The following is a 24,858-nucleotide window of genomic DNA, read 5'->3' as shown; positions in this document are numbered from 1 at the left end:
ACACATGCTTTCCACCATTTTGAAATCGGAGCCACGCAGCCTGCATTTCCATGCGGGCAGAGTGATCACAACGCCATCTAGGAAGAGAAAGCCATAACTTCCGAAGCTATGAAGGGCCTTGGAGAGAGGAGCTTGCTCTGAGAATTGACGGCGGCAAGAGCACCAGAGCTCCGTCCCTTGCTCCATCAAACTGCCTATTTTCGACACGTGGCGGGCAGTATCCAAAGTAACTTTTGTTGCGTGTTAATTCACTTGCGCTCCCTCTCGCTGGCCGTCATAAGAAGAGAACTTCAGCTCCTAAAGAAAGGTGAAGTATCAGGATTTAAGGTTTTTTCGTTGGCCTCGTTCCCTATTCTCTCTCCAACTACTGTAAGTTCCTTTCTTTTCATAGTGCGTTATACTTACAGTGAGACCTGCATTGCTTTATATTTTGTGCTGTTTAATTTGCAAAGCATTTACGAGAAGTGTAACTTAATCGTATGATGTTCGAGTCGCTGGCATCGAGTTCAGCCTAGGCATCTTCTATGCAATTCCTCGATTCCTTCATTGCAGTGCTAGTTTAGTTGAGTAACTGTAAGTATTTCGATTGCGGGATAGGAATACCCAACTGTGGATCTGTTTATCACCCCCATTATCAACAACTTTTTGAAACAGGAAACCTAGCGGAAATTCCCGTCATTTCCTCGCCTCATTCCATTATCAACAACTTTGAAACAGGAAAAACCCAGTTTACACTCCCCTCTTGAAGTAGGCCTTGAGACGTATTTTGTTGTCTGTAATTTTTAGCCCCCAAGTCATTTCCATCCTGGTATACCCCATCTGCAAGACCCCAACTTTAGAATTATGCTACCATTCTTCTGGAAATAATATATTTTCATATATGAAGGAATTTTAGTTTTAAGTCCACACCGTCCGTGTAACCAGCGATCAGGACTAATGATGTAAGTTAAACTCACAAAGTTTATCTATCCACCCACTCTGCCATGTTGACGTGACGTTTGTCAGGCCTTGAGACGTGATTTGTTGTCTGTAATTTTTTCAGTTACCGAAGGAATTTTTAGTTGATAATAAGTCCACCGTCCTGCGAACCAGCGTCCAGAAAATTCTTAATATATGTGAATTGGATTAAGGCTATGAATCTCAGTGATGTGATAAATAGTATCATCCTGGTATACCCCATTTATCTATTCAAGACCCCACTGTAGTCAACTTTAAAATTAAAAATATATATATATATATTTCCAGGTAGAGTATTGATATTAAAGGACGTTTGTATTGATTGTATATGAATCATGATGTGATAAATAGTCATATATATATATATATATATATATATATATATATATATATATATATGTATATATATAAATATATATATATATATATATATATATGAGAGAAGGTCTTGTGTATCTCCTCAAGTGCAGCAGATCGCACAGTCAGGATAGTGATTAATTATCAATTAAATGCGTTTTAATCTTTTGCTCTCCTCCAGAGTTTAATAAATGCCTGACAAGGCGTTTGTCCTCCAAGGTATGCGAGTCAGTTATTGGTGCTATTTTTTTTATTCAATAGTGTTCTTCAACCCCCTGTTAGTCTACAATTTCTTTTTAATCAAACATAGATTTAATGTACCGTAATTCTAGGACGACAATGTATGTATGCAGCATCATTATAACACTGCATCAAGTAATGACAGATGTACAAACACATGAGGAGTTTATTTACCTACTTCATAAATTCATTTTTATCCTTGGTTCTATAAACTTTGCAGAGGCAGACGTCTTGACCTACCTTGTGTTAACTTTGACACGTAACGCCATCTGTTGACTGAGTAATATAACCTCCCATGGCGCTTTCTTCTTCTGATAAGACCTTTGCTTGATGATCCTTGATTCAGTGTGACTTTTGAAGTGAATTCTGTAAGGAAGTCTCTGTTTGTAGATTTTATAATGTGTGTATTGAAGTTAATCAAGATTTTATGTAAGGTAAGAATGAAATGAGTGACTATTAACGTGTGTATTGACTAGTATAGCCAAGATATCTTGGGTGTTATGTGTTAGTTACATCCCTACTTGGTGTGGCATGTGACCCTTGTCAGTTTTATCAGCAAAATTATTTTATTTAGGTCTAATAGCCCAGGCAGTTTTATTCATGAAATTAACTAAACCTTAAATAGGCCTGAACTTGGTGATGGTAATAATTATCAGGAGTTAAGCAGAATGGCCATGTTAGGCTAAGGTGACAATGAAGGTATGTTCCTGTGACTTGTGTGAGTAGCGTTCTTTTTGTAAGGTTATGCAGCATATCCATAGTACAGGTTAATGGACTTCTCAATAACCTGACAGAGTGGATAATTCTGATGGGCACAGCAGCATAGGGTAGCATTTAATTTGTTGGCTTTGGCCAAATGATTCATGGATAAGGATAATTTTTGGTAAAACCTCAAGTTCTCACCAAACACATGAACCACATTTTTGCAGGTAACTTAGCCAATCTCATATTTTATACAATTTAGCCTTTGTTTTGCAAAACCAAAAGAGGCTTTCTTAGCCACAAATGATATTTCCTCAGCCATATACAACATGGCTGGCCTAACCTACAATAAAATTATGCTAAGGTCACAAGATAAGCAGTTGAAAAGTGTATGTTTTGATAAAACTTTAAGAACAATTCATTTTTCAATAAGGGTCCATTAGCCTGCAGTGGGAAAAGGTGGTTCAGCAGGGGATAGCCCTGCCATAACAAGTAAAAGACGGGACTCCACAAAACCTTATGTATCATAACCTAACCTAACTCAGCACCTCATCATTCCTAACATGTCAGTGTGCATTTTCTCACAGGAGACATGTATCAGAGAAAGATGTGTCCCTAACCCATCCTTAATTTGATATGTAGTTGTAGTTATTTGTGATAATTTTAAGGAAGGGCTTTGGAAATATTGTTTATTAATTAAATTATTAGACTGAACAGTTTAGAAAAGGATGTTTGTGATACTAGTATGTACAGGTGATATTACAAAATGTAAACTAGTTTTTTTGTTTATTTTAGGGCTTCATACAGGCGGTAGTTTTTGTTGTCCTGCAGAGGTTTTTGCCCAAAACGAAACTGGAAAGTACCAGGGTTTACAGCTTTAAGCCATTTGTCCAAAAGGATTCAAAAATGGAGCCTAATGTTTGCCTTGTGTGACTGTAGCCCTCTGGAGGAAAAAACGAGGGGAGCCATTCGTTCAACAAGAAATAAGTTAAATCCTTACTGTTTTCCAGGCATCAGGGAGGAATGTCCCTTTCTTTTATGTACTGGCCCGACCTGGCAAATGCCTTTTGCACTTGCCGGAAAGTCAGTAACGTGGTCCAAAACCATTCAGGCAACTTCTGTCTTGATATCATCGCATGTGATCCCCTTGTTGGATGGACAAATGGGTTAATTACTCAATTACATTCATACTTCAAAAACTGAAGATAAATCCATAATTAGCACGCAAAGGACAGTGTCCAGTCTATGTGGCAACGCAGCCACGGTAGCTGGCTACTTAAGATCTACCAAAGTTTTCATACTTTGGCAAACCTGGTCAGGTGGGGCCTTCATGCCTTAGCGTGATTTAGAATAAAACTAAGTTTTGTCACAATGTAAAAATTCTGTTGAATACGTTTTGGTGGTAACAACATTCTCCATAAACACTTAATTTTTGGCTGACAGATTCTCCTAAGGTTAATTTTGTGCATCAGCATTCTTCAATTGTTAATTTTGGTGGCTTTCATTCATAAGGTTAATTGCTGTAAACCACCTTATACAACAATTTTGGTGTGGCAGTGGGCTCCACTGGTTAATTTTGCCTTGAATCTGTTCCTCCTGGTTAACAATGGTGGTAGCATTCTCCTAAGGTTAATTTTGCACATTCTTTTGCAGGTTTTTTGGTGGCGCGTTCTCCTTAAAATTTTCTTCTCCATGAAGGTTAATTTTGATGCATTCTCCTATCAGGTTAATTTTGGTGAGCATTCTCCTGTAATTTTCAGGGTAGCGTCTTAAGGTTAATTTTGGTGTAAACGTTCCCTAAACTTAACCATATAGCGTTCTCCTAGTAAGGTGGTGTTTGGTAGTGTTCTCCTAAGCTTGATCTTTCATTAGTTTGTTCTTTAAGCAAATTTTAGGTGGTTGCTCTCCTAAATTTTAGTTTGGGGCATTTAACAAGTTCCTAAGCTATTTTGGGTGGTCGCTGTGTTCTTAGGCTTAATTTTTAGGCCATGGAAACATAAGCACCTAAAGTATCAAAGTTTGGTGGTTCTATTGTCTGTACGCTAAAGTTTTTTAGTCGTTCGAGCTTAATTTTGGTGGTCGAAAATTATCCCAGAAGTCTGGAGGAAGTGCCAGATTAAGAGTTATTAGTAAAGCATTATTTGCTTAATTTTTAGTGATAAGATCTTTTTAAGCCTAATTTGATTGTCTGATAAGTTAATTTTTTTGGTCGCAGCTTTCAGTAATTTTTAGTGGTCGGTTTCCCAGTTAATTTTTTGTTTTCGAGCACTTTCACAAGCTTGATTGTTTAGGTGTTCTCACAACTACATGGCTTCTGAATTTTTGGGGGTTGCAGCTTAAAAATGAATTTTACAGTGCAGCTGTTCCCAAGGTGAATTTTTGGGGTTGCAGCTTTCCCAATGTTAATTTTGAGACTGAATTCCCAAGCTTGGCCTTAGGGGTTGCACTTTCCCAAGCAATTTTTGAAGGGGTTAGACCGAATTAATTTTTGGGGTCGTAATATTGAACTTAATTTTGGTGGTCTGTTGTTATTTACAGAATTTTGGGCTTTGTTTTCAAAGCTTAATTTTGAGTGAAACAGCTGAATTTTGGTTTCTCACAGCTGAACAGCTTTCCCAATTTTGAAAGTGGTCGCAGCTTTTCCAAGCTTAATTTTGGTGGTCGCAGCTTTCCCAAGCTTAATTTTGGTGGTCGCAGCTGTCCCTGCTGTCGTTGATATCGCAAATATCTTACTGTATTATTCAGAGAATATTTTTTACACCATTTTAACCGGTAATTGTAAATGAAAATGCTTAAACCTAACCTGAAGTTTAAATCAGACTGTAGTGGTAGCTCTTGCTCAAAAAGTTTAACATAAGCCTAAGTAAATTAACCTGAAATTAGCCAAATGCAGTCTTTTAAAAGTGCAGTATTTTATAGCATTTATTTCAAGTAATGTTTTACCAAGTGTTTCTGATACTCGAATTGCGTGTACATTTTACTTGTGAGTACAAGGATGGGAACGTTTAGTTTTATACATTAATTTAATCCATCAGATTGCTGGTAAATGGTATGCAGACAACTGTCACTTTCGGTTGAATTTTGTAGCTTAGATTTTGAAATTTTTGTCTTTTTGCCTGTTGCGCTTAATTATTCGAGGCTTAGAGTAAGTTGCTATCGACTGGGTGTCCAAAAAATCTAGGACCAGCAACAATTTCAATCTGAAACCCACCACCTCTCTCGAAGATGTATCCAGACTTCACGGAAACCCTCCAAATTTAATAGTTATCTTCGAACCTCTATTCTTGTAAGGACTTGACTGTAGAGTGTTTCATCCAATGTATTCTTTAGTGTTGCCTTTCAACGGTAAGAGTTTCTAGGCTCTTACCTATCGGTTGTTTTTGGAGCAAATACAAGAACGATTTAGCCTGATTGTAGCTAAAGAGTTTCTTCAGAGCCTATGCCTAGCAGCTGCTTGTAAGCAGACTAAAATAGAAATTGCTCTATTTGATTCCTTTTATTGTCAGTCTTGGATCTATCAGGGAAACCTGGTGTGGGCTAGTAAACATTTAGCCAAATCAAGACTTCCTACATAATCCGTAGCAATTGTAGTCTTTGGTCTAATTGATATCTCTGGTTCTGAAGAAATGCACAAAACGTTCCTTATTTGCAACTGAACTGGATTCAAATTAACTGTATTTGGAAAATTAATACATTAGACAAAGGTTACATCTTTGTGTCGAGGTTGAGACATAATAGAGCCTATTTAAAACGATCGGTCACTATGGTTCTGTCATAAAACTTGTCAGTGAATGGAAGTATTGAGAGAAATCTAACAAACAATTGTCTTAATTGCAAGGAAAATTTTAAGTCTTTTGGGTGGAGGTACTCATAGATTTTACAAATAGGTTTTTGGTAAGTTGTTCTATACTTAACTTATGCTAAAGAATTTATAGTATCTGTAATAAATGGTTTTTCCTTTAAAGGTGGTGACTGACTGCACCAGACTGTTCCAGAGGAGTTTTCGGAATAGATAAATCTTCCAGTTTAAAGCAAATTTGCCACAGTTTTAGCTTGAATAAGAATGATTAACCCTGAATCCAAGAAGTGGAGACGCTAATGGTAGGTATAGAAATATGGTATGAACAAACAATTTTATTTCAGACCTTTGGTTTAGTTTCATGAAGTTTATCCTAGTACTTAAATAAATGATCGTTTAATTTCCAATGCTTAACAAGATTGATAATTTGATTTTTCTCCAAACAAAATAATGTAAACATTTGAAAGTTCAGATGCTATTCAGATATCATAATTACGTGGCCCATCAGGAATACATAATAATCTGGTTTCAAAAGCATTTCTTTGTATTCCAGGTAAGCATAAAATTAACAATTATAAACATAATAACTGAAGCTATCTCAGAGTTAGCTTGAACTTTATAATTAGCCAGTAATTTTGGTGTTAAGGACTATGCTTTTTAAATGTTGTTTCTGGTTGTAAGTGTAAGCATGATTAATCTAGGCAGCTGCTTTAATTCAACTTGTGTTATATAGAGTTTTACTGAAGAATTGCCTGACAATTTAATTCAGTGGTTGGACATAACGTCAGATTGCATTCAAGTCTTTGGGTTAAATAAATGTGTGGCTACTTGATACACTGGAATGAATTACTTGTTTGTGTACTTTAGAATGTCTGGAATTCTGTACTGCCCTTTTCTTAATGGGCTTAAGGTATGACCTTCATACACTAAGCAGTTGGAGGGTGACTTTTGATGTAATTCTCAGCCTTGACTTTCCCTTGAAGTTAGTTAGATTGATGCATAGTTACATTTAGGCGAATTCAGCAGTACTTCAGTACTAGACACCTTGAAGATTTGACTAACTTAGGATAAATCTGCAGTACCTCAACTAAACCTACCTCAAGGGTCTGAAGCTAGTACTGTGATTGTTTGGATATAAAGTCTGTTTGAATTGTAGGCAAATTGAGAAGGGTGATGGTGAAGCAAGTACTGACATTTTTCCTTGTACTTTGATTATTTGGATATAAAGTCTGTTTGAATTGTAGGCAAACTGAGAAGGGTGATGCTTACTAAAGCTTAAAAGTAAGCATCTATTTCATCAGAATTTAAATTGGCTGTTACGGAACTTCACTCTCTCTAGTTGAGATAAATCTCTCAAGTTTGTCTAGATGGCTGTCGTTTGATTTTGATAAGTGGTATTTGCTGCTTCAGACTTTTTGTTCATGAAATTTTCCTTCTTGATGATCCGATCCATTGTGTTCAGTGAAACTGGGTAAAATCTTTGGGATCTCCTTTACTCTGAATATTCAGGGTTTCAGGCAAAGTTATTAGGAGAACAGGCTTGAGTGAGTTAATGTACGATATTGTTTAAGTATATTATGGCTCATTCAGAAGCTTTAGGTTATCGATCACCTCTCCTCATATACTACTGTTGTACTAGGCCTACTGTAGACCCTTCTACTCTAATAAATTTTTGCTGGATACATTTTTCCTTATGTGACGGTCATGAAAGTTGATGTAGAATAAGAAATGGATAAGAAATTAAAGGAAAGAGAGGCTTAATTTCTTAAATATTCCTACAATATTACTGCTATGTAGGACGTTGAATTGTCCTCCTGTTGGCAAAATTGCGATGCCATACGGTTGTGTCAAGTCCTGGATCCCTTTGGAGATTAAAGGAAGTAGGGTTAATTTTTGTTTCGTAAGCCAAATGTGAGTTAATCGTGGGTTTAAATTGAACAAACTGATGGAGTGTTTGAAGGGAGATTACTAAGGCTAAAATTACTTGGTATACAATGGGGCTGAACTATTGAAAATTAAATGTGTAAGATAATCTTATATAATATAGGCATTTATTTATCATTGTTACCATTGATTTCTTAACCTCAATGTCATATTCAATCTAGCGGTTCTTTCCTAATTAGTGACCCCGAGAGTTTTCGGGGGTCGTTATCAAGGACTAATATTTACATTTAATATTTACAAGCTTCTGTTTGTTTTTACGGTCATCCACAACAGGCTTATATTAAACACGCCGCAAAGGTGGGCACATACAGGTTAAAGCCCTTGGGGGTCACTATCTAGGAAAGATCCAATTTAGTAACACTTCTAAATTGTTGGTGTAAATTTGATTAAATACTGATATAATGTTGCAGGTGAATGCTGGACATTCAGTAGCAGAGTTTCACCTAGCCGTAGCAGGTTTCAAGAAGCGGAACAGCACTAGACATTATCCCAGCAAGAGGTGTTTTTTGAGCCAGGTAACGAGAATGAGGGTAGCTTATGCTGAAACTAGTGGGAGTCTTTATTTTTCACTTGTGATGTTGACAAGGTTTAGCATGTTCAGTGTAGTTTTGTTTGTAGGGTTTATTAAAATATTTGTCCTTAAACTACTTATTATAATACATAAACTACTTATTGTAATACACATACGAACATACACGCAAGTTGTTTTTTGTTACTTTCTAGTAGTTGTAAGCATAAAGTAAAAGTACGCTGCTTGACCAGTAAAAACCTCATTATTAAAATACTTGTTAATCTTTCAGGAATGTGGCAATGTTTCACACCAAGCGAAGAAGAAAGGGGGTTTTAGTGTATAATGAGTGGTTGGGCAGTGGTCAAGAGTAAAATTTACTCCATGCAGAGCAACGAACGTTGTCAGCACGCAAGAAGGAACTTGCCAAGGGGTCTCGATGAACTGCTTCGTGGAAATCTCCTAAAAGATACGTCAAATCAAGATACAACACTGTACGTCAAATGGATGGTTATCAGCCACTGGTTTCTGAGCTGACGACAGAGGTGGTAGTGCAAGACGATTCAAGTGAAACAGCACGGGTGAAACACATCGCACAGTCAGCCGAATGGGGTCAGAATATCCTGAGACCAAGGGTGGTCAAGCAAGAGGATAACTAGTTAAGTTAGGAAGACTTTCTTTCTATATATAAAAAAACGCTACTACTTCGAGAAATGGTGAAAGGGAATTATTCGTCGGACTGAAGATCGTAGACTTCCTCTAACTAGGAGGAAGAGAAGCAGCTGTAATCTTATAGTTTTGAGTTCACTAGTAAAGTAAATAAATTCTGTATAATTAAAACCATTATTACATGTACACAGTAATAAGTAAAAAAATGAAAATAGTTTGTGATAACTATTTTATTTCGCCACATTTAAAGTCTAAATTAAACATTGTTAATCATCTTTCTAACACAAAAGAGCTAGATATATCATCGTAGATATATATCATCGTAAAGCTTACAGATATCGAAAGGAATAAGAGCGTTCTTTTGGTTTAGCAGTACGTTTAATACTCGCAAAGAAAAACCATCTTACAGTACGACGAATTAACAAGGGGATGATTAAAGTAATCTTACAGTAGAGTGAAAATGGAGATTGAAGTCATTTTACCTAAAATTATCTCTTATCCAGTCTACATTTGCTTGACTAGAGCGCAAGCCTGATTCGGTTCTCTAGCAAATCTGATAGGTAGACAATTGTACTAGAGAACCTAGTCAAGAGACTTCGCCTCTTCAAGCATGTAGGCTGGATGGGAGATAATTTTAGGTAAAATCACTTCTCTCCATTCTACTTTACTTGCCTCGAGAGTATCATCCCCCTTGTTAATTCACCGTCGCTGGGCTCTCTCCTCTTCCTCTAAATTCATTGGCATGGAACAGTTCTACATTCTCTGTCGAATTCACTTTGGCCAAAAAGCAGTAGTCTTCGTGCGTGATTGTGTTTATCAAGCTTCTCATTTGTCAAGAGCCAGTTAAGACAAATGTGGCCAATTTCTCTCAATGTTCCTTCACCATGTGGACTGAAGAGAACTTCATCTTCCCTCTGGATCACACAGCTGCCAATTTCCCTGCAAAGAAAAGTATATATGTAGTACTTATTTTCAATCCTATTTGGTTTCTGTAATAGGATTAAAAGTACTAGGCAGAAATATAGTATATACCATAAAAGTAAAGCAGGTTTCTAATATAACGGTGCAGTTTAAGCAGCAATTACAGAAGCTGCAAGTGCCAGCAAATTTATGATATACTATAAATTCTGTGTCAGTCAGAACTAGAACTAAGTCAACCTTAAGTCTAACAGCAAAACTTTTTTTTTCAGAACTACCGTTCTGTAAAGTAAAGTCTGGGGTGTGAATAAGTTCAAATCTTAATGACTTACATAGCTTAGAATTTTAATTCAGTTACTGAATTTTACCACTCTTAAATTCAGTTAGTTATTAATTTTAAAATAAATAACATCACTCAATAAAAACAGAGCTGACAAGCAAAATATGATTGAGTTCACAATATGAATTAAGTCGACAAGCCAAGTATGATTGTAAAATCTTACTTGGCCTGTTAACTGAATTTGCTAATGTAAATTGAGTTAAAGCCAAGTATGATTTTACAATGTAAACTGAGTATACTATCTTAATACAGAAGCCTTCAATTCAAAGCAAATGAAAAATTAACTGACGAATTTCAAAACAAAACGTTATTTAAAATTCTTCTCTCTCATTACTACTACTTTACTTTAAATCCCGGTATAAAAAAATTCCCCTCTTCCAACGTCAATGTCCACATCATCAGAATGCACATCCTAGGTTACTTCCGCGAAAAATGCCTCAAACTTCATTGGTTTTTAAAAAGCATCTTATACTCTTTAAAGTTTAATAGATTAAAGCTTCTTTCTGCTCGCAGAAAACTCTTAAAACACATTCAACCCTCCTACTTTTCAACTGCCATGACACCACAGATGTCAAGTTCAATTTCATTAGATTACATGTAAAATTAGGTTTAACAAAATTTCCTCTACAAAATCAGGCCCTAAATTTTCAACTTTGAATATTACAATGAATTATCCAGAAGCACTAACGTTACCAAGATCCACACATACCTTTGACACATAAATGTCTCCAACTCCTGGGGCGTCTTCGCTTTCAAAACTTACTGTTCACCAACAGAAACCCATTTCGGTTTCACTTACTGCATACAAAGCCCTATGGATCCTGTAAGAATAACAACCCAGTCAGTTACAGTTCAATAATGCACCTTGCGAAGGACCATCAATTCGGTCTATTCGTCTTACTATTTGTACACCCATGACAGGCCAAACTTTAATTCAGTCTCATACTTTACATTTGTGAAAACCTAAAACTTCACCATGTAACATGTACTGTAAAAATATCATTTTTAACCTAACCAGCATTATTTCAGAAGCCATGTAGTTGTGAGAACACCAACAATCAACTTTTTTGTGAAGTGCTCGAAAACACCATAAATATTACTCGAAACCACCCTAAATATTACTGAGTAAAAAAAAAATTAACTTATCAGACAATCATTTAGGCTTAAAAAGATCTTATCACAGTATTTTACTAATAATGTTTTACTAATAACTCTTTAATCTGGCACTTCCTCCAGACTTCTGGGATAATTTTGGGCAGCAAATCTAAGCTCGACGACTAAAAACTTTGCAGTGTACAGACAATAGAATTTGAGCAACTTGCAGGTTTATACTTTAGGTGCTTATATTTCATGGCCCTAGCATATTAAAGACAAGAATTACATCATCTCTGGGGTAGCCACTTTTCTTTGTTAAATGCCCCAAAGTCTAAAATTTATGATGCACAATTTCCTAGAATTGCCTACTAAAGTATTACAAACAAATGACAAGATCAAGCTATGAAACCCTACCAAACAACACCTTACTACTATACATATGGTTAATTTACGCTAGGATCACTTAAGACTCTGACCCCTGAACTTTAACTACAGGTGAATCTCAAGTGAATTCTCCCTGATATGAAGCATCAAGCCTGCTGCATGGAAAGAAAAATTTTTAAAGCCACATCCGTACAAAAAATCTGCAAAAGCTATATGTGCAAATTCGGATACAAAGTCAGCCTATTATCATAAACAGGAGGTATATGACAGATTCAGAGGCAAGGCAAATCGTGCACAGTGTATGCCCACTGTGTGAAAGTGTTGTATAAGAAGGTTTGCAGCAGCTGCTTATGAAGAAAGCCCCTAAATTTTGCAATTGAAGATTTGCTGATGCACTACATGTACCAATCTGTCAGCTCATGAGACGTATTAAAAGTGTTTATGGTCAGTTTTCTGTTGTTTGGATGATCCTGCCAGTTAAATTGACAATTACTATACACCCAAAATAGTTGTAACTGCCTAACCTAACCATGAAAGGCCCTTTACCTGACCAGGGGTTTGGCTCAACCAAAATTAACCTTGTAACCTAATCTGAACTTGAAAGCCATACAAAAGGCTGCACTGCCACATAGTTGCGTGGACACTCACCATTTGTGTTACATAGATTTACAATATTTCTTACCTTCTTGAAGGCTGTGATTTAAGTATCTTTAACAAAAGTTCCCTTACAAGCAATTAGCAGATCACATGCATGATATCACTCTCTTCAAGAACGTTGCCTGAATGGTTCAAAGACCACTTACTGACTTTACGATAAAAACACATGGCATTTGGTAGGTCGGGCATTGTACATAATAGAAAGGGATGATTCCTCTGACCTGGAAGAACAGTAAGGACTTCATTATTTCTGGAGAACCGAGAATTCACCTTCCAATCCCTGGTCACACAAGGTACCCATTAGGCTAAGCTTAAGAAACTTTTTGGGCAAATGGCTTAAAGCTGTAAACATCTGGTACAAATTTACCATCTTTCGTTTTTGCACAGAAAACCTCTGCAGGACACCACGTTTAGTACTAACCCCTTGAGGGTAATTCTAAGCCGGCTGTCCGCGGTGAGCCAGACTATGGCAATTGACGTTTTCTATGTTATTTTATTTGCTTTATAAGAATTTAACGTAATATTTGTCGGTCCGGCTGTAACTAAGTTGTCATTGACCTTGAAAACTACGCCGGTTTGAATTGCCTAACGCAGGGTAGGTCTAGCCGGCATTCCGCGTCAAGTCCCCTACCCTCCTTAGCTAATACGCAAAATTGTAACCAGTAAACTCCCTAAAAATACCAACATAATGTACCTAGAGGTGTTTACTGGTTACAATTTTGCCGATAGTTATGGAGGTGGGGGCTTGTCGCTGAATGCCGGCTTAGACCTACCCTGAGTTAGGAAATTCAAGTCGTAGTCTTCAAAGGTCAATCACAGTTTAGTTACAAAGCCGACAAAATATTACTTTAAAACTTTGTAAAACTAGTAAAATAACATAGAAAAACGCCAGTTGCCACAGTCTAGCTCACCGCGGACAGCCGGCTTAGAATTACCCCTAACGGATACAAAAATCTGTTAATACTACTAACAAAGTTACCTTTAAAGTAACAAAAAAATTGCTTACTATTGGTGGACAAAGAGTAGGCCTATGTAAGGGCCTACAACGTGGCACAAAGTGAAATCCTTCAACTACCTTATGTTCGCCAAATGCACGTCCTCTATCCCCTGAAAATTTTTTTTTTTTTTCTATACTCAGCTCACACCACCACTGAAAACTAAACCACCAGAACCTTAACTTCACACAAGAAAATAAAAACAATTTTTACCCTCATTATCTTAGGCCCATTCACCTTTAATTAGCACAAAACAAGGACATGGAGAGTCTTCCAGTTACACAAAGGTCCTCTAGAATAGCTTTAACCAATCACGAGCGTCCGTGTCAATTCCTGCTGTGGGAATGCTCCTGATTGGCTAAAAGTTAAACAAGGAATCTCAAAGAATACACTCCATATTTTCCAGTGGGTGCTACGTCAAAAGTCGTGCGGTGACATCTGCTGGTGGAAAAGATTAACTGCGAGAACTGCAATGAAATGAAATATGGTTAACCAGCTTTACATGAAAGGTAGTTTCTAATCATTACATTCTGTCTTTCTAACTACTTTGACTAGGGGGAGAGGATAATGAGTTTTATAAAACCTGTAGTGTTCAGCATTATGCACTGAACGTAAGACCAAATTGGACAATCATTGAAAACACCACGTATAGGGCATTAGTGCACACTTAACCCTGTATAGACCGGAAATACAAGAGTTATATGCTCTACGCTGCGCTTGAGAATTAAATCTTCCTAGCAAATAGGTACATTGTAAACAAATATTTTCCAAGTCTTTCATATACTCTCAACTGGAGCATGACCAGTTGGGAACTACGTTGAATTAAAGCCTTTAATCGTAACTTACCCATATTTACTCAAAATTTGTATATTATGAAGACTTGTCTAATTTTTAACTACTCCAAAAGGACAATAGACTCTCTTAAAAAGAAATCAAGATTGCATATTAAGTAATAAAACTTATTCAACCGTACGGCAGTAAACACTTAGAAAGGCTCGGAAAACTTTAGTTATACCTTAATATTACATTTTCTTTATTCTTTGCCAGTAAACACATACATAAATGCATGTAAAATGTAATTTTCTGGTATTTTGGTAAATAATAGCAGTGTTATTCATTCAATATGAAATGACGGAGGTAGATGAAATTTTTGGCATCCTGTACTGAAACAGCGTATATTTCAAACACTTCCAGCACTCAATCAATCCCCTGCTTTATGAAATTATTCTGTATATGTTTACATTAAGTAACAAAAACTTGTAAACATAAATTCACATCTGACCAACTGCCTAAATCATACAATTCCCCATGTGTTCACCGTGTTTTATCTTCCACAACTCTCTTCCACTCATCTCATTTTATATTAGAAATGTGATATTCAGCACAATTCTGACTACTTACGTTAGTTGATCAGACCAAAACACTGCCTGTATTGTCACGTGACCTTCTCCAACTTTCCTGATGCAGATAGCGAATCTTCATCCTTCAAAGAATCTATGGCTTCAGTAACCTTGGTCACTGCGGCGCTACTTCCGCTTACTGTATAAAAATCAGTGAAGTCTTCCGGAATAGCCCTTCGCAACCTGCGCACTTCGGAATGACTACCCTTTAAGCATCTCGCTTAGTCTTAGAGGTAGGCCTACAACAGCCATGAGGTACCAAGTGTCCGAGAATGATAACGCATCTGGCGTTTCAGAAATTACTAGATAACAAGTAATGCCTCAATAATCAAGAACTATACAGTAGATTTTTTTTTTAAATATACCTTTAGGAGCAATCGGTTGTTAAGCAGTTTCAACAGGTGAAAAGAACGACGGGTTTATTGGGCAACACTGAACCAGTTGTTCGTTCTTTTTCATTTACTCATGTCAGAATCTCACACTCATATTACAGAAGTTTAACAGAGACCGGCAATGTCCAAAACATCTTTCGATTTTATGGAAATGGCTTTCAATCTGAAGCAGGACCCACCAAAAATGGAGTTTGTTTAGCCTCTAATAAAAAAATTTAAAAATTGGCACTCTCTGTGAAGCAGTTAGTTGGGAGCCTTAATTTCTTACTCTTTAATATTAAAGAAAAAAAAAAATTTTTTTTTTCATTTTTATCGTGATTCGCATTGTTTTTGTTGATATTTCATATCATCAACATCATTCCTACTACTAGCATCATTATCACATACTTTTGGTAAGCAAATACAATAAGCAAAATTACAAGGCTGACAATAAACACTTACTGTGAATTATTATTATCATCAATATTATATTATGAGCTTGTTGGTAGTCCCTGGAACCCGGCGCTGCTGTCTCCCCTACCCCCCCGATTCCCTAACTACCCCGAACCCACCCCGTGGAGGAGAAACAGGTTTGCAGGAGGATGGTGGATGTCTCCCCTACCTACCCCGCCCCAACCAGCAGACAAACCGGTTTTCAGGGGGTGGGTGGCTGTGCCATGTCTCCAGCACTGTCACCCGGGAGGACAAACAAGATCCACTCGGGTTTTATTATTATAGACTGCATATATCAAAACAGATTAGAATGTCTGTTGAAATGGCGTGCCGAGCCAAAAGAAATAATTATTAAGAGTACAACAAGCTATAACTGACAAATTAAAAAGGTATCCTCATGGTTGGTCAACCAATTGGGGACCACTGGGAGAACCTTCTGAATTTCGTGGGTGGCTGATTGATAGAAATTGCAGATGAGGAAGTCAATTCTTTAGCTTTCATTTTGTGTATTTTCTATCTCGGCAATGTGTACACTATAATGCCTTAGAGTTGGTTTAAAGACTTAAATTCTGACAATATTTGAAAGAGATTACAATAAAAAACAGAGGAAATTATGAATACAATCTAGATGTAATTTGTAGCTTTTATCATTGTGTATATGTATATATATATATATATATATATATATATATATATATATATATATATATATATGTGTATGTGTATGTGTGTGTGTGTGTATTAATATATTTATATTATTGTATATATATTACTGTATATGTATATATATATATATATATCCATATATATATAATATAAATATATATGTATATATACATATATATATTTATTATATATATTATATATATATATATATATAAATATGAATGTAATATATATATATATATATATATATATATACTATATGTATATATATATATGTATATTACATATATAATATAAATATTATGTATATATATATATATATATATATATATATATATATATATATATATATATGTATAAATATACTGTAGTATTATATATAAAATATATTCATGTATATATATATATATATATATATATATATATACTGTATATTACAGTAAAAGGCATTCATATATATATATATATATATATATATATATTTATATATATAAAATTTCCTATTGACAAGTAGTTTTTCATATAATCTCATGAATTAATCCAAAGCATCCATTCTTCTTCCCGCGGTTTTTCGAAGACTGGCAGACTTCCCAAGCGAGCGGACAGTAATGTTGACTTTCTTCCTCTTCCTCTTTTCCCAGCGAAACCAGAGCATCTCCAAGACGAGAGACAGGACGGAAATCACGACTCCGAGGAGGAGGAGGAGGAAGGCGGAGACGGTGTGGCTGAAATCGAGTTCCGTGAACGGCTCCGGCTCCTTGCAAGGCGTCCTGTGCCCCCACCACCTGCGGTACATGCGGTCCATGACTCCCGCGTCGCTCATCTTCAGGAGCCTGACGATGTTGCGTGGGAGAGAGAGAGAGACAGAAGGCGTCAGAAGCGTAAAATTCTTTGGAAATTATTTGGAAGGTATTGATGGATATACAGACAGAGGAAGTCTGCGTTAAATGATGGGGTGCAACTATGTAAAATATTGCAAAAAATATCTGAGAGATGTCTATAGACAGACAGTTCTGTACATGAGGGTCGGAGATAGAGGGAGAGACAGCGGCCTAAATTTGAGGGATAGATCAGAGGTATACTATATGGTTCATAAACTGACACACGAAATTAAATCCTCGTGAATCTCTGTACCCACGCGCACACACACACGCACACACCAAATCCTCAACGAATCGACAAAATCCTCGAGGAAGTCGTGTACTCACTCACTGTCGAGTATGTTGACGTAGGGGAGATTTTTGGCGATACCTAGATGCCCGTAGGTGAAAAACAGGCCGACCTGAATCTCGCTGATGGAGCAGTTGTCCTTCAGCATGTACTGGAGGAAGGGCGTGTCTGCGAAGAAGGCGAAGTTCTCCGTCAGGGCCTTCTCGATGCCGTGGGTGTCCGAGGTGACCAGGAGGCTCGGGTCGCTGTCCAGGCGATGGCTCAGGACGCGGTAGGGGCCGTCGGAATCCTTTTTTGGGGGGAGGGAAAGTCATCAAACTAAATAATTAAATATGCTCCTATAAAGAATAATTCTTGTCTAACAAACTGAGGAAACAAACAGATGAATATCAATGAGCTGAATAAACAAATACTCAAAAGCCACATGACCCTCACATCAATGAGCTGTCTAAGGGGCGTCCCCTCCAAAATGCCGACCTCCCACTCCGGGTAACTATTGATGGCACCCTGCAGCGTAGTGAAGGGGAAGCTCTCTGTGCTGACGGTCAAATAGGACGTCAGGACAGCCGTGTACGCAGCATAGAGAATAACGCACGTAAACCAGAAGTTCCACACGACAGTCCTTCCGCGGTAGGATTCCGGGGCACTCGGGGTTCCTGATTTGGGGTTCCACAGGGTGAGAAGTTTGAGTCTAGTGTGTTTTATTGTTGAATAGATAAGATTTTTTTTACATGACACTGTACTAATTTTTTCTTGAGAAACATTTTCAATGAGAAACTGTACTGTATATGAGACAATACAAGTGATTTTTCTACGTGAGACTGTATACTATTGGTGTTTTGCTACAAGACTTTGAAATGATTTTTTTATATATAATACTGTATCAAACTGTGAATAATTGAATTTTTCTTACACATGACACCCATATTTCCTCCTTTTTTTGGAGAGAAGTGAAAATTATAGCAAGACAAAATTCAAGAAGCTGAATGACTTCGCAAGAGCACACAGTACCGGTCACTCTGGATCAAGCACTGTCTGGAGCATTTCCCAGCCAAACTTGGCCATCAAGGGGCACGAACACTTAGACACGCATACCTTGTTGCATGGTTAAGCTGAAGAACATGAAGAGGATGTCCCTGAACCTGACGATGTCCTCGGGAGGGTTGCTCTCTCTCCCCATCAGAATCCAGAACGTGATGCTGGTAAGGATCAGTGTGAAGACGATGCTTAGCCAGGTCCATTTGTCGAAAGACATGGCGTATGTACCCCATCTGGGAAAGAGATGGGTTTGGAATAACCTTGCTACTGCTGTCTACTTATTTATTACAAATTTTCCTCTCTCTCTCTCTCTCTCTCTCTCTCTCTCTCTCTCTCTCCATACGTATGTACCCCATCTGTAAAAGATAAAATACTTTGGAAAAGCATTTTTTCTGTTTTTTTTTTGTTTTAACATTATTTTTCCTCTCTCTCTCTCTCTCTCTCTCTCTCTCTCTCTCTCTCTCTCTCCATACGTATGTACCCCATCTGTAAAAGATAAAAATACTTTGGAAAAGCATTTTTCTGTTGTTTTCTTGGTGGTTTTTCCATGATTTTCTCTCTCTCTCTCTCTCTCTCTCTCTCTCTCTCTCTCTCTCTCTCCATACGTATGTACCCCATCTGTAAAAGACAATATAGTTTGGAAAAGCATTTTTTCTGTTATTTTCTTGGTTGTAACATGATTTTTCCTCTCTCTCTCTCTCTCTCTCTCTCTCTCTCTCTCTCTCCTCTCTCTCTCTTACCCGACTGTCGAATGCGTGGCTCCCTCCCGGATGTAGAGATTCCGCTCGAAATAAGTCGATGTTGGTGGAGAAGTCGATAGATTTTATTCGACTCCTGGAGTAGCTCAGGCTAGCCAAGGCTATGTCCGCCTCCTGTAAGAATGAATGAAAGAAATAAGGAGGCGCCTTTAATTCATCGATGGAATGAGTATACGCACGAGTTCATTCATAAACACGCACTGAGTGCTATTTTGGCACGTTATCTACGTGTCACCTCCGAGGCGCTAGCACCAAACATGGCGGAAGCTCAATGACGCCGTGTTTAGTACTAGCCCCTGGGGATCAAAGATATCGTTTATTAATATAATTTGTTGACCACACACTATAGAAATGGGTGGATATAAAACTTTGATCCCCGAGGGGCTAGTACTAAACTCGGCGTCCCATTGAGCTTCCGCCATGTGTAGTACTAGCACCTCGGAGGTGACGCGTAGATAACAAGCCAAAGTAGCACCCACGCACTATGTGAAAGGGAGCATCCATTTTAAATCCTTGCCTTTCTGACAACCATCCCGACCAGTCCTTGGTAGTTGTCGTCTTCGCCGACGCCAAAGATGTAATCGCTTTTGTTCTTCGGTAAATTGAGCTCATACCTGATACAGGAATACGAAAGAGTGAGAGTCAATACTAAAAATGGGTCGAGGGAGAAACAGCAACAAAACTCTAAATGCACTTTAAAATAAAACTCCTGACAGTAATAATTAACCCAGCTAGTATGTCAGTGAGGCTATGCAACGCTGTGAATAATAATAATAATAATAATAATAATAATAATAATAATAATAATAATAATAATATCTGTTTCTTACGTGAAATTCAGTCTGTCGGCCAATGCCTCCATGACGTCTATGAGGTATCCGACGTAAAGGTCCTTTGCAGTCGAGTGCCTGTGAACGTGAATTAAGTGAATGGAAGAATGGCATATATACACACATACAGAGAGAAAATTTAAGCTAGTTATAAGAAGAATAAGAGGTCACACACACACACACACACAAAGGGACGGTTCAGTAGGTTAAGTTAGTATCGTTAATGAGTGGCCTCGTCTATAATAAACTGCTTGCAATCACACTGTAACTTGCAATATCCCTACTAAGTGGCTCCGATTATTGCCTGGGAGACATTAGAAATGACGAATGGTTCCTCGCTGAGGGGCCCCTAATTACTGGTTTGTTTACTGATATCTCCGTTTTTTGTACAAGGTTTTTAGCTCGTGAACGCGTCCTCGCTTTTGTTCCTAGGCTCGTAATCTTTGGCCGTAAGGTTGAGTAAAGCTTGCTAATATTTCGTTCCAAGAATGAAATGGAATTCTGAAAAAGACATGAGGCTTTTTTAGGTAACTGTTTTTAATATTTTAAGCAATTTTTCTACTTACTTCGCCCTATCTAAGGGTAATATACTTACGTACAATCAAAACAATCTCTCATACAGTTTATTTTGAACGATTTGTTCCCATCTCAATGAAAGAAACATGTAAACAAATAAAAAATTCAGTAGGGAGATATACACTGATGAAGAAAGGCATTAAAAGATAATGTTTATATAATTAGCCTCGGAATCAGAATGCCACCTTCAGAACTATGTGACGTCATAATCAACCAATGACATCCTACTTACCTAGGCGGGCCTGATGCACACGTTGGGTCATACTGAAAGGCTGTACTTGACCCATGCGGGTCAGATGCCCTGGGGCATTTCCTGCCCGTCATGATGTAAGGCGCGTACTGAAATGGTTTAGGCTTTATTTAGTAATGACTGAATAAAACTGAAATTAGGAAGAATGTTCCCGGGTGTCTTTATAGACATTATATGTATTTATGTGTATTCATTAGAGACAATGCCTTAATAATGAGCAAGGTGGTTCCCATGATAACATGTAAGTCAAATCCTGATCAACATCCATCTGTTGAGAAAATGTCTATCATTCCAATTTGATCCAAATCCGCTCATCCAGTACTCACAGGAAAGAAGGCCGTTCTGATCATGTGTGTCCCTGGAAGTCCCGAAGCACTTCTCCAGGGAAGTGTCTGAGGGAGACGCCCCTGGAGGCCTGCCAATGGCCCATCTCAAGCCAAAGGTCCTCCCTGGAGTCGCTGAAGCTGTACACTTCGTAAATGGAGGCTGACTGGTTCTTTTGACGGAGAGCAAACAAATTTTGACCGAGTCACTGGGGTGAATCACTTCTGGAAGTACAAATAATAACTAATGATGATAATTGATGTTATATGAAGCAGTTGATTCATATGATTTTGAAGGACGTTTTAGTTGGTTGAATTTTTTATGGCACTTATTACAGCCTAGACGACAGTGTCACCTATGTCCTAGTGATGTATGTATGTCTGCATGTGTAATGTGTATGTATATATATATATATATATATATATATATATATATATATATATATATATATATATATATATATATATATATATATATATATATATATATATATATATATATATATATGCTGCCTTAGTGTGGTGTGTGGTGCATAAAACGGGAGAATGAAACTAGAATAAATTTGACAGGTATTTCCATCAAGGAGATTTCTCCAAAAGATAAACTTTTCGAAAAAATTACCTTGAGTTCACCCATTTTTTCGCCACAAAAGCTATCTTATTTTTTGGTCAATTTTTCCCAAATCTGATTCATGTAAAGTAGAATGTATAAGGAACATATCTGCTAAGTTTGATCAAATTCCAATCAATTACTGTTGAGATATTCTGCGAGAAATCTTTACTTCCGTTTTACCTTATACGAAGCGACAGTCCACCTGGCGGTATGAACCCCCTTCTTGTGGTACGTCTTCAGGTCGACGCCGACGATGGCCAGAGCGATAGCTCCCTGGGTCAACTGGTACCTCTCAAGGACGTCAACTGTTGCCTCCTCCATCTCACCCTTTGACGTCAAGTGGACTTCTGCCAAGTTTGGAAGGGATTTCTTCTTACTCCACTTCTGTGTCGTTCCTGTAGGAGGCGCTGAGGAGGACGGTGAAGTCTCCACGTGCCGACTCAAAGAGGTGGAGAAGGAGGAAGGGTGGTGTCTGTCGTAGGCAGAGCAGATCTTCGTGTGGTTTTGGTTTCGCTCCAACACGCAGCAAGGGGATGTGAAGACGAGGTAGCTGGAGATGGACGCCAGCACTCCCTTGGCAAGATCAGCTGATCCTGGGGAATACATACACTTATGAACACAACAGTAGATGAATAAATAAATACATCCTAAAATATCACTATTTGCTACGGATTTAACAGCGTACAGGGCCACATTTACAAGCTCTGAAGGGGCATGCCAGGAGGGCTCATACTTGAAAGAAGCCAGAAAGTTCAAAAAGACGTGAAGGATTCTGTAAGGATGTCTCCACACTACAGTAAAGTAGGTCATACACACACACATGAGCAATTTGTTGAAAACATATCAACTTTAGGTGGCGAACGAACCTTTTATAAATCCTGGATAATCGCATGGAGCACTGGCTAGAACTGCCGATAAGCCTTTGACATATATACATGTGTATGCTTTAAGTTACGAATGTGTTTATAACACGTTTTCCTGCTGTGTGGACTCACCCTAACAGATACACAAAACTGAAATGTATTCGACCTTTTTGTGACGTGTGGGTGACAAGTCACCAGTGTGTTTATAACATATTTTACTGCAGTGTGGACGCACCCTAACAGATGGGGACAAAGTTGCGAACTCCTCACCTGAGGTTGATGAAATACAGAGCGAATATATCCTGAGATGCTGGACGAACTCCGCGATGAATTTCGCCATCCCGGAGACGTCTTCACTGGAATAGGGAGGTACACCTTGGGGTTCACCTAAGGCTTGGATTCCTCTGAGCCACAGAGCGAAGAGGAAAACAGCGCAGCGGCTTCGAACCATTGCTCTTGGTCTGGGTGGCGAACTTGAATGAATGCCTTTAGCCCTACAGGCTCTGACAGAGAACCAGCACGAGTAACAACAGGTAACAATGGCGCCGGAGAGCTCGCAGGATGAGTGAGTGCATGTGGAAATTGTATGTCGCAGCTTAGGGAATGTATTTTATATAAATGAAGTGACTTTCCTTTTTAATTTTCTTATTTATATTAGCACTTCTTGCAGAGTGATTTCTGTGTGGTTTATACTCATATATTTATTCTAGTTCTCCAAAAACCAGAAATTCATTCTAAATGCTTGACCTCGCAATTTCTGCCTCTTCATTAAAACCAGCACATTGTAATCTTTATATTTTATTCTTTATGGAACTTTGATATTAACCGCAGACGCAATAACAGTTGACGTCTCTACCATAGTTTTACCTAACTGGTCATTGGACGTTCCTTTCATTTTTTAGAGCTACATAATCTTCAATTAGTGCTCTGTAGTGTGGGACTATCACAAGATATGTCAAGGGAAAACTTCACAAGGGCAAGAAAATGGAAAGGTATGGCATCAAAAACGATGCAGGGCGTGGTCTCATCTACTACAGGAGGAATTTGGGTTTCAGAGGAACGGTTGGTAAAAAGTCAGTCAGTTAGCAAGAACATATAATCAACAAGAACATTAATTTTAAATCAATATCAACAAATAAAGCGCACAGACATGTAAGCAAAACAAAAGCTTCATCCTTACTCCTCAAGAATTTGTATAATTTGAATAATATTGGTTTGGTATCAATAATACAAGTCATCAATAAACGGAGCCACGGAAGACTCTAGATAGTTCCCTTTAAATCTCTTCTTACATAAAGAACAACTCGATTCTGCTCTTGCAAACATAGCAGTAATTTTGTAAATAATCTCTTCCATAACGATAGAAACAGCCAAGCAAGTTATAGACTATAGACAGTCCATTGGGCCAAAACGGAAATGATGAATGACTTCTTCTGTGAATACAAGATAGGACAGGAACCCAGTCAGTCGTCCTCTTATCGTTAGACTAACTCTCCTTGACACGGGAAGGAGACTAATACCTACTGAAGGCGTCCTTTCATAATATAGAAAACTTTCGCCTCATCCATCAATTTGGGGTTAGGAAAGGGGTGGTCCTTCTATGCGCCAATTATACACAAAAGGACAGATCGATGACGCCAGGTTATAACTTGACGAGGTTTGTGTGTAGGGAATTAGCGGAATTAATGTTAGACGAGTTAAGGTTGTCCCGTTTTCTGTGGAGTTGCCCTTTGTTTTGGGGAAGGCTAACGTAAGTAAAAATTACCCACGTACACACAAGCATTATTATTATTATTATACATATATTATTACATATATATACATATATATATATATATATATATATATATATATATATATATATATATATATATATATATATATATATGCCAGGTTTTTTCATAAACAGGAAACCACACTGAAGTAGAATACGTGCAGGATAGACAGACAGACATGAACAAATAAAAAAAAAAATTACATAG

The 24,858-nt window shown here is 37.7% G+C and overlaps 2 long non-coding RNA genes and 1 pseudogene across 7 annotated transcripts; 1 reads left to right on the top strand and 2 right to left on the bottom strand.

The window, feature by feature from the left end:
* Window positions 1-1,896: 1,896 nt before the first annotated feature.
* Window positions 1,897-9,392, top strand: LOC136855054 (uncharacterized). 3 transcript variants are annotated; one of them, XR_010857873.1, is made up of 4 exons: window positions 1,897-1,988; window positions 6,222-6,357; window positions 8,410-8,514; window positions 8,800-9,392. It is a non-coding gene; the product is annotated as an uncharacterized lncRNA (long non-coding RNA). The 3 variants fall into 3 exon arrangements; XR_010857874.1 differs by lacking the exon at window positions 1,897-1,988 and adding an exon at window positions 2,109-2,253; XR_010857872.1 differs by lacking the exon at window positions 1,897-1,988 and having other exon boundaries at window positions 6,180-6,357.
* On the bottom strand, window positions 8,541-15,638 carry LOC136855053 (uncharacterized). Of its 4 annotated transcripts, XR_010857868.1 has the most exons (5): window positions 14,967-15,638; window positions 13,803-14,032; window positions 12,596-12,791; window positions 11,144-11,255; window positions 8,541-10,115 (listed from the first exon to the last, which is right to left on the bottom strand). It is a non-coding gene; the product is annotated as an uncharacterized lncRNA (long non-coding RNA). The 4 variants fall into 4 exon arrangements; XR_010857869.1 differs by lacking the exons at window positions 13,803-14,032; window positions 14,967-15,638 and adding an exon at window positions 13,577-13,767; XR_010857870.1 differs by lacking the exons at window positions 12,596-12,791; window positions 14,967-15,638 and having other exon boundaries at window positions 13,803-14,027.
* A 1,321-nt stretch (window positions 15,639-16,959) lies between these two features.
* On the bottom strand, window positions 16,960-24,629 carry LOC136855052 (probable glutamate receptor; annotated as a pseudogene).
* Between the last annotated feature and the right edge of the window lie 229 nt (window positions 24,630-24,858).

This window comes from Macrobrachium rosenbergii, chromosome 30 (genome assembly GCF_040412425.1).
Source record: "Macrobrachium rosenbergii isolate ZJJX-2024 chromosome 30, ASM4041242v1, whole genome shotgun sequence".
NCBI lineage: Eukaryota > Metazoa > Arthropoda > Malacostraca > Decapoda > Palaemonidae > Macrobrachium > Macrobrachium rosenbergii.
Note: the sequence above shows the minus strand (reverse complement) of the source record. Positions and strands in the feature narration are given on the sequence as shown.